Source organism: Hippocampus guttulatus, chromosome 19 (assembly GCF_054856545.1).
Source record: "Hippocampus guttulatus isolate MCC_2025c chromosome 19, RoL_Hgut_1.0, whole genome shotgun sequence".
In the NCBI taxonomy this organism is placed as follows: domain Eukaryota; kingdom Metazoa; phylum Chordata; class Actinopteri; order Syngnathiformes; family Syngnathidae; genus Hippocampus; species Hippocampus guttulatus.
This window is the reverse complement of record NC_141279.1, coordinates 10,866,842-10,878,298: the sequence shown is the minus strand read 5'-3', so window position 1 is coordinate 10,878,298 and position 11,457 is coordinate 10,866,842. Positions and strand designations below refer to the sequence as shown.

The following is an 11,457-nucleotide window of genomic DNA, read 5'->3' as shown; positions in this document are numbered from 1 at the left end:
GCAGTTTCAACATATTTATGAATAAAATTTGTACTGGACCTACCAAGCCAACATCTGGAATGCCCAGGGTGGCCCAACACAATGCATCATGGTCCAGGCCCATTGGTCCACCGTCAATGTTGGACCCTGTACTGATTCTCGCCCTGCACCGCCGTCCGTCGTCGTGAACCACCGACACACACACCAGTGCACACCAGCCTTTAATTGGGTCAGAATGCCAGGACATGACGGGAAGCATCACCGTGACCACAGAACCTGGCTCAGCTGGGAAATCAGCATGGGAAAGCATGAGACTGAGGACATCAGGGTCCTTGGTTTGCTCCTGGGTTTCAGTATTAAACACACACCTATGTGTGTTTCCTCCACACAAGTCCTTTGTCTATTGATGATCATTTTTCGTTGAGTGCCTTTGATTCATTTGCATCACAGCACTCTTTCTAGTCTAGTGTGCGCCATGATGGAGTGAGAACCTTTTTGTAGGCCAGTTCCATATGGTCTCCTGCCGGTCGACACATCCACACTTTGCTTTTGTCTTTGGTCTCCTTCAGCAGATTGTGGATCAGCTTCTCCACGTAAGCATGGTTGGATCCTTCATCGAACTCCTCATCTTCTTCGTCCACTTTCTCTGTCATACTGGCGTATCTTACCCAGCTCACTCAGAGGAGGCGCTGCAAGCTCAGCTTCCATGTAAGAGTTACGGGATCCTCAGGGATCTGTGAGGGGTCCATTGTGGACTTTTAACTGTGTCTTTTGCCCACCAACAGACAGAAATAGCTCAGAGAGAAGAGTGTCACACTCAAGCTGTTAAGGTCTGTGGTTCAACCCTGCATTTTGGCATGTAAGGCACAGAGATTATTTTGTTGTTATGATGACTGCACGACGATGTGTCTTGTGAGTCACTGTCGTCATTTTACCGATAACTTCCCAATAATTGACTGGTGAAAAGGCCTACATCCAACAAGCAACAGGCTGAAATAGCTCATTTGGCAGAGCGTTACACTCAAGATCTAAAGGTCACTGGTGCAACCCCTGGGTTTTGGCATGTAAGGCACAGAAATTGTTTCTTTAATGCAATTACTGTACTATGATGTGTCCTTTGACTTGCTGTTGTCATTTTGGTTGACAAGATCCCATTAATTGATGGGTGAAAAGGCCTTAGCAAACCTCAAATGAGGCCGAAATAACTCAGTTGGGAGAGCGTTAGACTGAAAATCTAAAGGTCCCGGGTTCAACATGGTTTTGTCATGGAAGGCACCAAATTCATTTCTTTGTTGCAATGACTGTACAACAATGTGTCCTGTGACTCGCTTTTTTGGCCGACAAGATCCCATGAATTGACTGTTGAAAAGGGCTGAGTTAAAGACACAAGAGGCCAAAATAGCTCATTTGGCAGAGCATGAAACTTTCAGAATGGAAGGCACAGAATTCATTTCTTTGTTGCGATTACTCAACTGTACTACGATGTCTCATGTGACTCGCTATTTTGGCCAATAAGATCCCATTAATTGACTGGTGAGAAGTGCTTATTTAAAACCATGAGAGGCTGAAATAGCTCATTTGGGAGAGCATTTGACTGAAGATCTAAAGGTCACTGGTTCAACCCCGGGTTTTGGCATGTAAGGCACAGAAGTCAAATCAAGTACAATTTTATTGTCGCATATGCAGCACAGATGAAATTTCTTGAATTAATTTCTTTGTTGTGATTTTTGAACGACGATGTGTCCTGTGTCTCGTGATTTTGGCCGATAAGATCCCATTAATTGATTGGTGAAAAGGCCTGAGGAAACCTCAAACGAAGCTGAAATAGCTCAGTTGGGAGAGGGTTAGACTAAAGATGTCAAAGTCACTGATGCAACCCTGTGTTTCGGCATGTAAGGCACAAAATTCATATCTTTGTTGCGATTACTGTATGACGGAATCAGAATCAGAATCATCTATATTGGCCAAGTATGTAGAACACACAAGGAATTTGTCTCCGGTATAACATGCTGCATTGGTATCATCATAAACAAGGACATGACAAATAGGTATGGAAGGACATTTCATAATGTAAGTGAACCGTCGTGCGCTGGTACCACCCAGTGACAACTGTGAGACAATGTGCAAAGTATTAAGCAGAGCTAAAGTGACCAGTGGTAGAATACAATATTATGACAGTTGTACAGTTGGTGCAGAAAAACATTGAACCATTTTAGAGTGACCAGTAGCAGTATTTGTTGTACAAGAAGAGTGACTACGTCAGTGACTGTTTAGGGAGTTAATGGCTAGAGGGAAGAAGCTGTTTAAGTGTCTGCGGGATTTGGTGCGCATGGATCTGTAGCACCTGCCTGAGGGGAGTAGCTGGAAAAGGTGGTGGGCAGGGTGCGGGGGATGCAGGAGGATTTTCCGTGCCCTTGTCTTGATTCTTGCAGTATGCAAGTCCTCAAGAGTGGGTAGAGCGGTGCCAATGATTTTTTTCCGCCGTCCTAACTGTCCGTTGAAGTCGGATTTTGTCCTTTTTTGTGGCAGCCCTAAACCAAACCGTGATGGAAGAACACAGGATTGATTCGATGACATGTAGAACTGATGTAGCACCTCCTGTGGCAGGCCATGCTTCCTCAGCAGCCTCAGGAAGTACATCCTCTGCTGGGCCCTTTTCAGGATGGAGATGGTGTTGACTTCCCACTTCATGTTCTGGGAGACTGTGATTCCTAGGAACTTGAAGGTCTCGACGGTTGACACAGGGCAGTTGGATAGTGTGAGGGGCAACTGTGGTGAAAGATGTTTCCTGAAGTCCACGATCATCTCTACAGTCTTGAGCATGTTCAGCCCGAGGTTGTGTCGGTTGCACCAGAGCTCCAGCTGCTCCACTTGTTGTCGGTACGCAGACTCGTCGCCGTCTTTGATGAGACCGATGACCGTGGTGTCATCTGTGAACTTTATGAGTTTGACAGCTGTTGAGGTGCAATCGTTTGTGGAGTGGGAGAAGAGCAGTGGAGAGAGGACACATCTCTGTGGGGCAGTGTTGTGTCCAAGGACCGGCAACCCGAGGCCAAGGCAGAGGACTTGACTCTGAGGCCAAGGCCAAGGACTTGGAAAATTGTCCAAGGCAAGGCCAAGGCCAAGGACTTGAGAAATTTTCCGAGGCCAAGGCCAAGGACCAAGGACTTGCCTCCGAGGCCAAGGCCAAGGACCAAGGACTGATTTTGAAATTAATCTAATTAATCTAATCTATCTCAATTGAGTTTACCATAATTTTAGCTTGGTGTTTGATTGGTCTTGTGCCAAAAACAACTAACTTCGATTTTTTCAGGTTAAGTGACAATTTATTTCTGTCAAACCAGTTTTTTAATTTGTTTAATTCGTTTTCTATGGTTGTCAGGAGCTGTTTCAGATTTATTCCAGAACAGTAGAAAGTTGAATCATCAGCAAATAGGACACATTTAAATTGTTTTGAGACCTTGCAGATATCATTTACATATAAGATGAATAGTTTTGGACCAAGCACTGACCCTTGAGGAACTCCATGAGTGATTTTCAGTTGATTTGTTTTTTTATTGCTGAGCTGCACGTACTGATATCTGTTTTCTAAATAACTTTTTATCCATTTATAAGGTACACCTCTAATGCCATATCTTTCTAGTTTTTTCAATAATATACTGTGATTTATTGTGTCAAAAGCTTTTTTAGATGTAGGAAAACCCCAACAGTAAATTCTTTGTGGTATATATTAGTGGCTATTGCTTCCACAAACTCAATAACTGCCATTGAGGTGGTCCGTTTTTCCCTGAAGCCATATTGATTCTCACTTAACAGCGCATGTTTTTGTAAAAAGCTATCAAGTCTGCGAGAAAATACTGTAGTTTTTCTAATATTTTTGAAAATTGTGGTAGTGGTGATATTGGTCTATAATTTGTAAACAGATGTCTTTCTCCACTTTTATAAATTGGAATAACTTTAGCAATTTTCATTTTTGATGGAAAGATATCAGCTTTGAATGACAGGTTGCATATGTGCGTGAAAGGTCACACTACAAATTCTATAATCTGTTTTATTATTGTCAAATCAATATTAAAGCAATCAGTTGACTTCTTATTTTTAAAAGTTCTTACAATATTTGATACTTCTTGTTTTGCAGCAGTGAGGAACATCATGGAGGAGTTTTTTTCTACGTACAGTATCGATCTATTTCAAACAAGTTTGTTGGATCAGGAATTTGCTTTGCTAGGTTACTGCCAATGTTGACAAAATACTCATTAAATTCAGTTGCTATTTCTGTAGTTTTTTCCAGGTTTCGGCATGTAAGGCACAGAATTCATTTCTTTGTTGCGATTACTGGACCACGATGTGTCCTCTGACTTGCTGTTGTGATTTTGGCCGATAAGATCCCATTAATTGACTGGTGAAAAGGGCTGAAGAAGCTCCACAAGAGGCCGAAATAGCTCAGTTGGGAGAGCGTGAGACTGAAGATCTAAAGGTCCCTGGTTCAAACCCGGGTTTCGGCATGTGAGGCACAGAATTCATTTTTTTGTTGCGATTACTGTTTGACGCTGTGTCCTTTGACTCACTGTTGTGTATTTGGCCGATAAGATACCATTAATTGACTGGTGAAACGGGCTGAAGAAGCTGCACAAGAGGCTGAAATAGCTCAGTTGGGAGAGCGTTAGACTGAAGATCTAAAGGTCCCTGATTCAAACCCGGGTTTCGGCATGTGAGGCACAGAATTCATTTCTATGTTGCGATTACTGTATGACGCTGTGTCCATTGACTCACAGTTGTGAGTTTGGCCGATAAGATACCATTAATTGACTGGTGAAAAGGGCTGAAGAAGCCGCACAAGAGGCTGAAATAGCTCAGTTGGGAGACCGTCCATCTCAAGATCTTAAGGTTTCTGGTTCACCCCTGGTTTTCGGCATGTAAAGCACAGAAACTTTTTCTTTCATGCAATTACTGGACTTCAATGTGTCCTTTGACTCACTTTTGTGATTTTGGCCAATAAGATCCCATTAATAGACTAGTGAAAAGGCCTAAGGAAACTCCACATGAGGCTGAAATAGCTTAGTTGGGAGAGCGTTAGACTGAACATCTAAACTTCCCGTGTTTCGGCATGTGAGGCACAGGAATTGTTTTTGTTGTGATTACTGGACGACAATGGGACTCTGGCCGCAAAGATCTCATTGATTGACTGGTAAAAAGGCCTTCATTAACATAAAATTTTTACAACAAAATTGTGTTTTGGGGTTAATCTCATGCTGTGTGGCAGTCAATGAGCATTGAGAATACTTAAAGGCCAAGTGTGAAGTAATTTCATGAAATGACAAATAGGGTCACAATGAAAGTACTTAAACATTGTGTGCTCATACTTATGAACTATTGAAATAAAAATAAAGAGTACACATACAATTGTGTGTGCATGTACACATATGTTTGTGTGTGTGTGTGTGTGTGTGTGTGTGTGTGTGTGTGTGTGTTTACATCTGAGATCAAATTTGCTACAGTGAAAAACCCCGTGTTGTGAAAAATCTCTTGCTGCAAACATTATTTCGTTGTAGAGGAGTTTCATGTGTAAAAACAAAAAATCCTCGTCTCACCCCTCAGGTGCTGTCCGTCCCTCATTCAGCTCGGGTCCTCTACCAGAGTCCAGGAAGCTTGAGGGTTCTGCGCAGTATCCTTGCTGTTCCCAGCACTGCACATTTCTGGACTGAGATGTCCGATGTTGTTCCCGGGATCTGTTGCAATCACTCATCTAGTTTGGGGGTCATTGCCCCGAGTGCTGCGACCACCACAGGCACGACTGTCACCTTTACTTTACAGGCTCGCTCCAGCTCCTCTCTGAGCCCTTGGTATTTCTCGCGTTTCTCGTGTTCCTTCTTTCTGATGCTTCCATCACTTGGGACCGCTACATCCACTACAACAGCTTTCCGCTGCCCTTTATCTATGATCACGATATCTGGTTGGTTCGCCATTACCATCTTGTCAGTCTTGATCTGGAAGTCCCACAGGATCTTCGCTCTGTCATTCTCCACCACCTTCGGAGGTGTTTCCCATTTTGACCTTGGGGTTTCCAGTCCATACTCCGCACAGATGTTTCGGTAGACTATGCCAGCCACCTGGTTATGGCGTTCCATGTCGGCTTTCCCTGCCAGCATCTTACACCCTGCAGTTACACCCTGCAGTTATGTGTTGGATCGTCTCAGGTGCCTCTTTGCACAACCTACACCTTGGGTCTTGTCTGGTGTGGTATATCTGGGCCTCAATGGCTCAGGTGCTCAGGGCCTGCTTCTGAGCAGCCAGGATGAGTGCCTCTGTGCTGTCCTTCAGGCCAGCCCTCTCTAGCCACTGATAGGACTTCTTGAGATCAGCCACTTCAGTTATGGTCCGGTGGTACATCCCGTGTAGGGGCTTATCCTCCCATGATGGTCCCTCTTCCAGCGCCTCATCCTCTGTTCCCCATTGTCTGAGACATTCTCTGAGTACGTCATCCGTTGGAGCCTTCTCCTTGATGTATTCATGGAGCTTGGATGTTTCATCCTGGACAGTGGCTCTCACACTCACTAGTCCCCGGCCTCCTTCCTTTCGGCTTGCGTACAGTCTCAGGGTGCTGGATTTGGGATGGAACCCTCCATGCATGGTTAGGAGCTTTTGGGTCTTAACGTCCGTGGTCTGAATCTCATCCTTTGGCCACCTTATTATTCCTGCAGGGCATCTGATCACTGGCGGGGCATTGCTGTTTATTGCCCGGGTCTTATTCTTGCCAATGAGCTGGCTTCTTAGGACTTGCCTCACTCGCTGGAGGTATTTGGCCATAGCCGCTTTCCTTGTTGCCAGTTCGAGGTTGCCATTGGCTTGTGGTATACCGAGGTACTTGTAGCTGTCCTCAATGTCTGCTATTGTTCCTTCAGGGAGTGAGACCCCTTCAGTACAGACTACCTTTCCTCTCTTAGTCACCATCCGACTACATTTCTCAAGCCCGAATGACATCCCGATGTCGCTGCCATAGATCGTGGTTATGTGGATCAGGGAGTCGATGCCCCTTTCGCTCTTAGCATACAGCTTTATGTCATCCATGTAGAGGAGGTGACTGATCGTAGCTCCATTTCTGAGGCGGTATCCATAGCCTGTCTTGGCGATTACTTAGCTTAGGGGGTTCAGTCCTATGCAGAACAGCAGTGGGGAGAGTGCATCACTTTGGTATATGCCACATTTGATGGACACTTGGGTAAGTGGCTTGCCATTGGCTTCAAGTGTGGTTTTTCACATTCTCATCGAGTTCGCAACGAAGGCTCTTAAGGTCCTGTTCACCTTATACAACTCCAAACATTCAGTGATCCATGTATGTGGGACTATTGTGCGACTGTTCTATCAACCAGGAGCTGATGTTTGGCTCCTCTGGTATCTCTACCAATGCCCTTCTGTGCTTCGCTCATGTATTGATCCATGTGTCCACTTATCTTAGCCGCAATGATGCCTGACATGAGCTTCCATGTCGTGGAGAGACAGGTTATTGGCCGATAGCTGGATGGGGCTGCACCCTTTGAGGGATCCTTCCTGATCAGGATCATTCGCCCTTCAGTTAGTCATCCTGGGTGAGTCCCATCCCTCAGCAGCTGGTTCATTTGTGCTGCTAGGCACTCACGGAGTGCTGTGTTTCTTTAGCCAGTAGGTGTGGACCATGGTGCTGTCCAGTTCTTCATATCTGAGACTCTTTCCTGTATGTCTGCCACTGTTATGGTAACTGGATTCTGTTCAGGGAGGTTGCTGTGCTCCTCTCTCAGGGTCACCAGACATTGTGCACTGCTGTTATGTGCAACCTCCTTCTCCCATATGCCTTTCCAGTACCTTTCAGTTTCCAGTCTTGGTGGGTTAGCTCTGTTGTTAGGACCCTGCCACTGAGCGTACACTTTCGCAGGTTGTGTTGCAAACAGCCTGTTTATTCGTCTGGCCTCATTCTCTTTCGTGTACCGCTTTAGGCGGCTGGACAAGGCTTGGAGCCTTTGTTTGGCAGTTTCGAGTGCTTCAGGTATGGTCATCTGGATGTACCTCTCGGGTGTCGGCCTTTTCATCACACCTCTCTGGGCCTCCGTCAATTGACTCACATCTTTCCGAGCCGCCTTGATCTTAGCCTCCAACCGTCTTTTTCATGGTGGGTAACGTATCTCATGGCTCCCATGGTTGCTCTTATAGCCAAGCATCTCTAGGATCACTGATGCTGAAGCGTATATCAGCTCATTGGTTTCCGTGATCGTTACGGTAGGGATCGCTCTCAGTGCTGCATTCACACTTTCCATGAGACTTTCAGGTGGTACTTCACATAGCCGTTGTAATCGGTTTCTAGGTTGCCCAGCTTTCATTCTCGCCATGATCTTAGCTTTCAGGGCAGTTGCTGCCTCGCTCAGCATTTCATTCATTGGGGCTGGCCTCCCAATCTCATCATCTGCATTCATTGGGGCTTGCCTCTCAATCTCTGGTATGACCTCCTTCTCTGATCTGGCAGCCTGGGGCCCTTCACCATGGAACCTGCGTTGTATCTCACCAATCTCAAATTGTGACAGCGATTGCCGTTTGTGGATGTTGGAACACTGAGCTACTAGTTGTTTCGTGGTCAACCGTGACTGTGGGTTTCGAAGTAACCGTTTAGCCCACATTCTCTGCATGTAACCCCTCTAACTAGGGTTGCTTGAGTAGTAGCATTCCAACAGAGCCATGTTATCGCATCTCGCCCATCTCCGCTTTGTTCCAGTAGCCCATTTTTCATCAGGGTGCTCTGGCTCCCCATCACCTGACGCAGACCTTGTTTGGCCGGGCGACGTCTGAGCCGGCATGTCATTCGTTTTATTGTCACTCATCATTGTATGAGGTAGGCATTAGCGTGAAGGGTCTTGCCCAAGGATCCACACTGGATGGTGGTATGTGCTCATTTTTTTGCCCCAAGCAGGATTCGAACCCCGTCTCCCAAACTGATGCCTTACCAACTGAGCTATCCAGCCGCTCTACATATATATATATATATAGATAGATAGATAGATAGATAGATAGATAGATAGATAGATAGATCCATCCATCCATCCATTTTCCGAACCGCTTGATCCTCACTAGGGTCGCGGGGGGTGCTGGAGCCTATCCCAGCCGTCTTCGGGCAGTAGGCGGGGGACACCCTGAATCAGTTGCCAGCCAATCACAGGGCACACAGAGACGAACAACCATCCACGCCCACACTCACACCTAGGGACAATTTAGCGCGTCCAATCAGCCTGCCATGCATGTTTTTGGAATGTGGGAGGAAACCGGAGCACCCGGAGGAAACCCACGCAGGCCCGGGGAGAACATGCAAACTCCACACAGGGAGGCCGGAGCTGGAATCTAACCTCTGCACTGTGAAGCCGACGTGCTAACCACTGGACTACCGGGCCGCCATATATATATATATATATATATATATATATATATATATATATATATATATATATATATATATGACAAAATGTATTATTATTATTGTTGTATTTATTATTATGGTTATTTACTTGTTTTGTGTGTTTTCAAGCGTTTTTATAAAAGCTCTAAAACATTGTACACAAGCGTATGCAGCACGATGAGCCGAGATCCTTGTTCTCATCCTTGATTCGCTGACGCTTGTCCCTTCTTGCTTCGTGTCACTGTCGGCATGTATCTTGAGCGCGCTATCATCTGTTAGCTATAGCCATGAGGGTAATTAATTCTACCCACTTCTGGATTTTCGTAAAGGGAAACAATCCATCGATCTAAAATGTCAACTATTGCAGGAGAATCCTTACAAATGGACGAAGAAGAAGAATTAAGAAATTCGTAATTTCATACCGCAACGCATTGCAAGGGTCGGGAATACCGGAAACCTACTGGAGGAGCCTCCATCATGAACTCACCAATGAGGTCAGTGACAATTTTTTTCGCTGGACCACACGTGGCAACGTCACCAATCAATAATTACCGGCACCGCTGTAGGCGTCTGGCAACAGCTCAAAGGGGAAAAAAACCAGCTCAAAGGGAAGAAATGTGGAATTTGGTTTGCGTGTTCGAATAAATAGGAGGTCTCAAGTTTTTGTTTTTACTTTCCAGTAATACCAGCATTTCTTTTCCTGAGAGATTTATGATGCTGGGGAGGTGTTTGCAATCATTTAAATACAAGAAAATTATGATGATGGTGGAAAGACTGGTGAATGCATGGACAAGGGCAAGCCTGGAACTATGTGTAACCCAGCCTTGATAAGGCTGTTATTTTATTGTTTGTTCTGGAGGGTGATATTTGTTTGTGATACTGCTGTTTCCGAGGGACAATGAACGCACCGCAGCGCTCGGAGCGAGGACCCGTTAGCGAGAGAGACAGAAACATTCTCGCACTTTTCCCAGGCGGGTCGAAACGAAAGAACGATAAATGAAAACTAGTCCTTGAACCTCTACCTGTACAAGATAGTAAGTTAAATCCTGTGGCAATCTTTCTTTTTTTTTCTTCTCAAGGCAAGAGAAGGGTTTAGAAGAGATAACGTTCCTGGTGAGTGTTTTTTGTTGAATATGTCCGATTAGCATTTCTAGCATTCGATTTGTAACATAAAAAAACAGTCAGGAATGAAGTTGGTGAAAATGGAGATTGTTGTTCTGTTGATATAAGATATAACTGTGCCGTTATAAAAGAAAGAAAAAGGGATAAACCATTGTACCGACACGTGCGCTCCATAGCAAGTGTATTAGCATCGAGCTAAGCTAACGTGCTCACGGCGAATAGCGCTGTGGCCTTCGTTCGAGCCAATTTTAGAAAATCGTTATTTTCCCTAGCCGATTATTGCCACGTTTAGTGAATGCCTTGCGCACTTTGTGCAGGCTGTTTTTTTTTTTGGGACTCATAGACCATCAGAAGATTGGACTACGTAGTCTGGAGATTGGATGCCACGTGGGACGTTGGTGAAGGACATCTTGGACTTCAAAGCCACCCGTCCGCTGGAGGGTGGTAGGACAGTTGAAAGGATTTCCCTCTTTTTTTGTTGAATCTGAGATCTCAGTCGTTTTTTTTATGGGTCAGATCTGATACCAAAAAAACAATTGATAAGAACTGATAACAATTTAACTTACTGTATGTTTTTTTTCCTTGTTCATCTTTATGCATTCTGGTTCAGTTTCCCATCTACTCCTATTGTAAATATTCACCCAATATATTTTTTTTATAAAAACCTCAGTCAGTGTGTCTTCTTCCTGTTGGAGGTTTCCCCTTGACTCTAACTAGAGTCTGCTGTTGCCAATCTCGCTGTGACCTTAAGTAGTGCACCCTAACTCAAATAGATTTGATAGATTGACACACTTCCCCTTGACTGACAACTTAATAGAAGGGTGCCACTAGTAGCTGCACCTAGGGTGGCTACATATGCACTCCAAAGTGGTTGTTTCCTGCCAAATTGGACTGCAAGCTTCACAGCAAACTAGGTATGGCCGAGAAGTCTTGTTAGTTTA

General features: G+C 45.0%; 1 long non-coding RNA gene and 1 other non-coding gene across 2 annotated transcripts; both read left to right on the top strand.

Annotated features, from left to right (window-relative positions):
* The first annotated feature begins 4,411 nt into the window (after positions 1–4,411).
* Positions 4,412–4,484, top strand: trnaf-gaa (transfer RNA phenylalanine (anticodon GAA)). Its single transcript has one exon. It is a non-coding gene; the product is annotated as a tRNA-Phe (tRNA).
* Positions 4,485–9,753: 5,269 nt separating this feature from the next.
* LOC147190286 (uncharacterized) lies at positions 9,754–11,185 on the top strand. The gene is made up of 2 exons (XR_015104034.1): positions 9,754–10,507; positions 10,834–11,185. It is a non-coding gene; the product is annotated as an uncharacterized LOC147190286 (long non-coding RNA).
* The last annotated feature ends 272 nt before the right edge of the window (positions 11,186–11,457 follow it).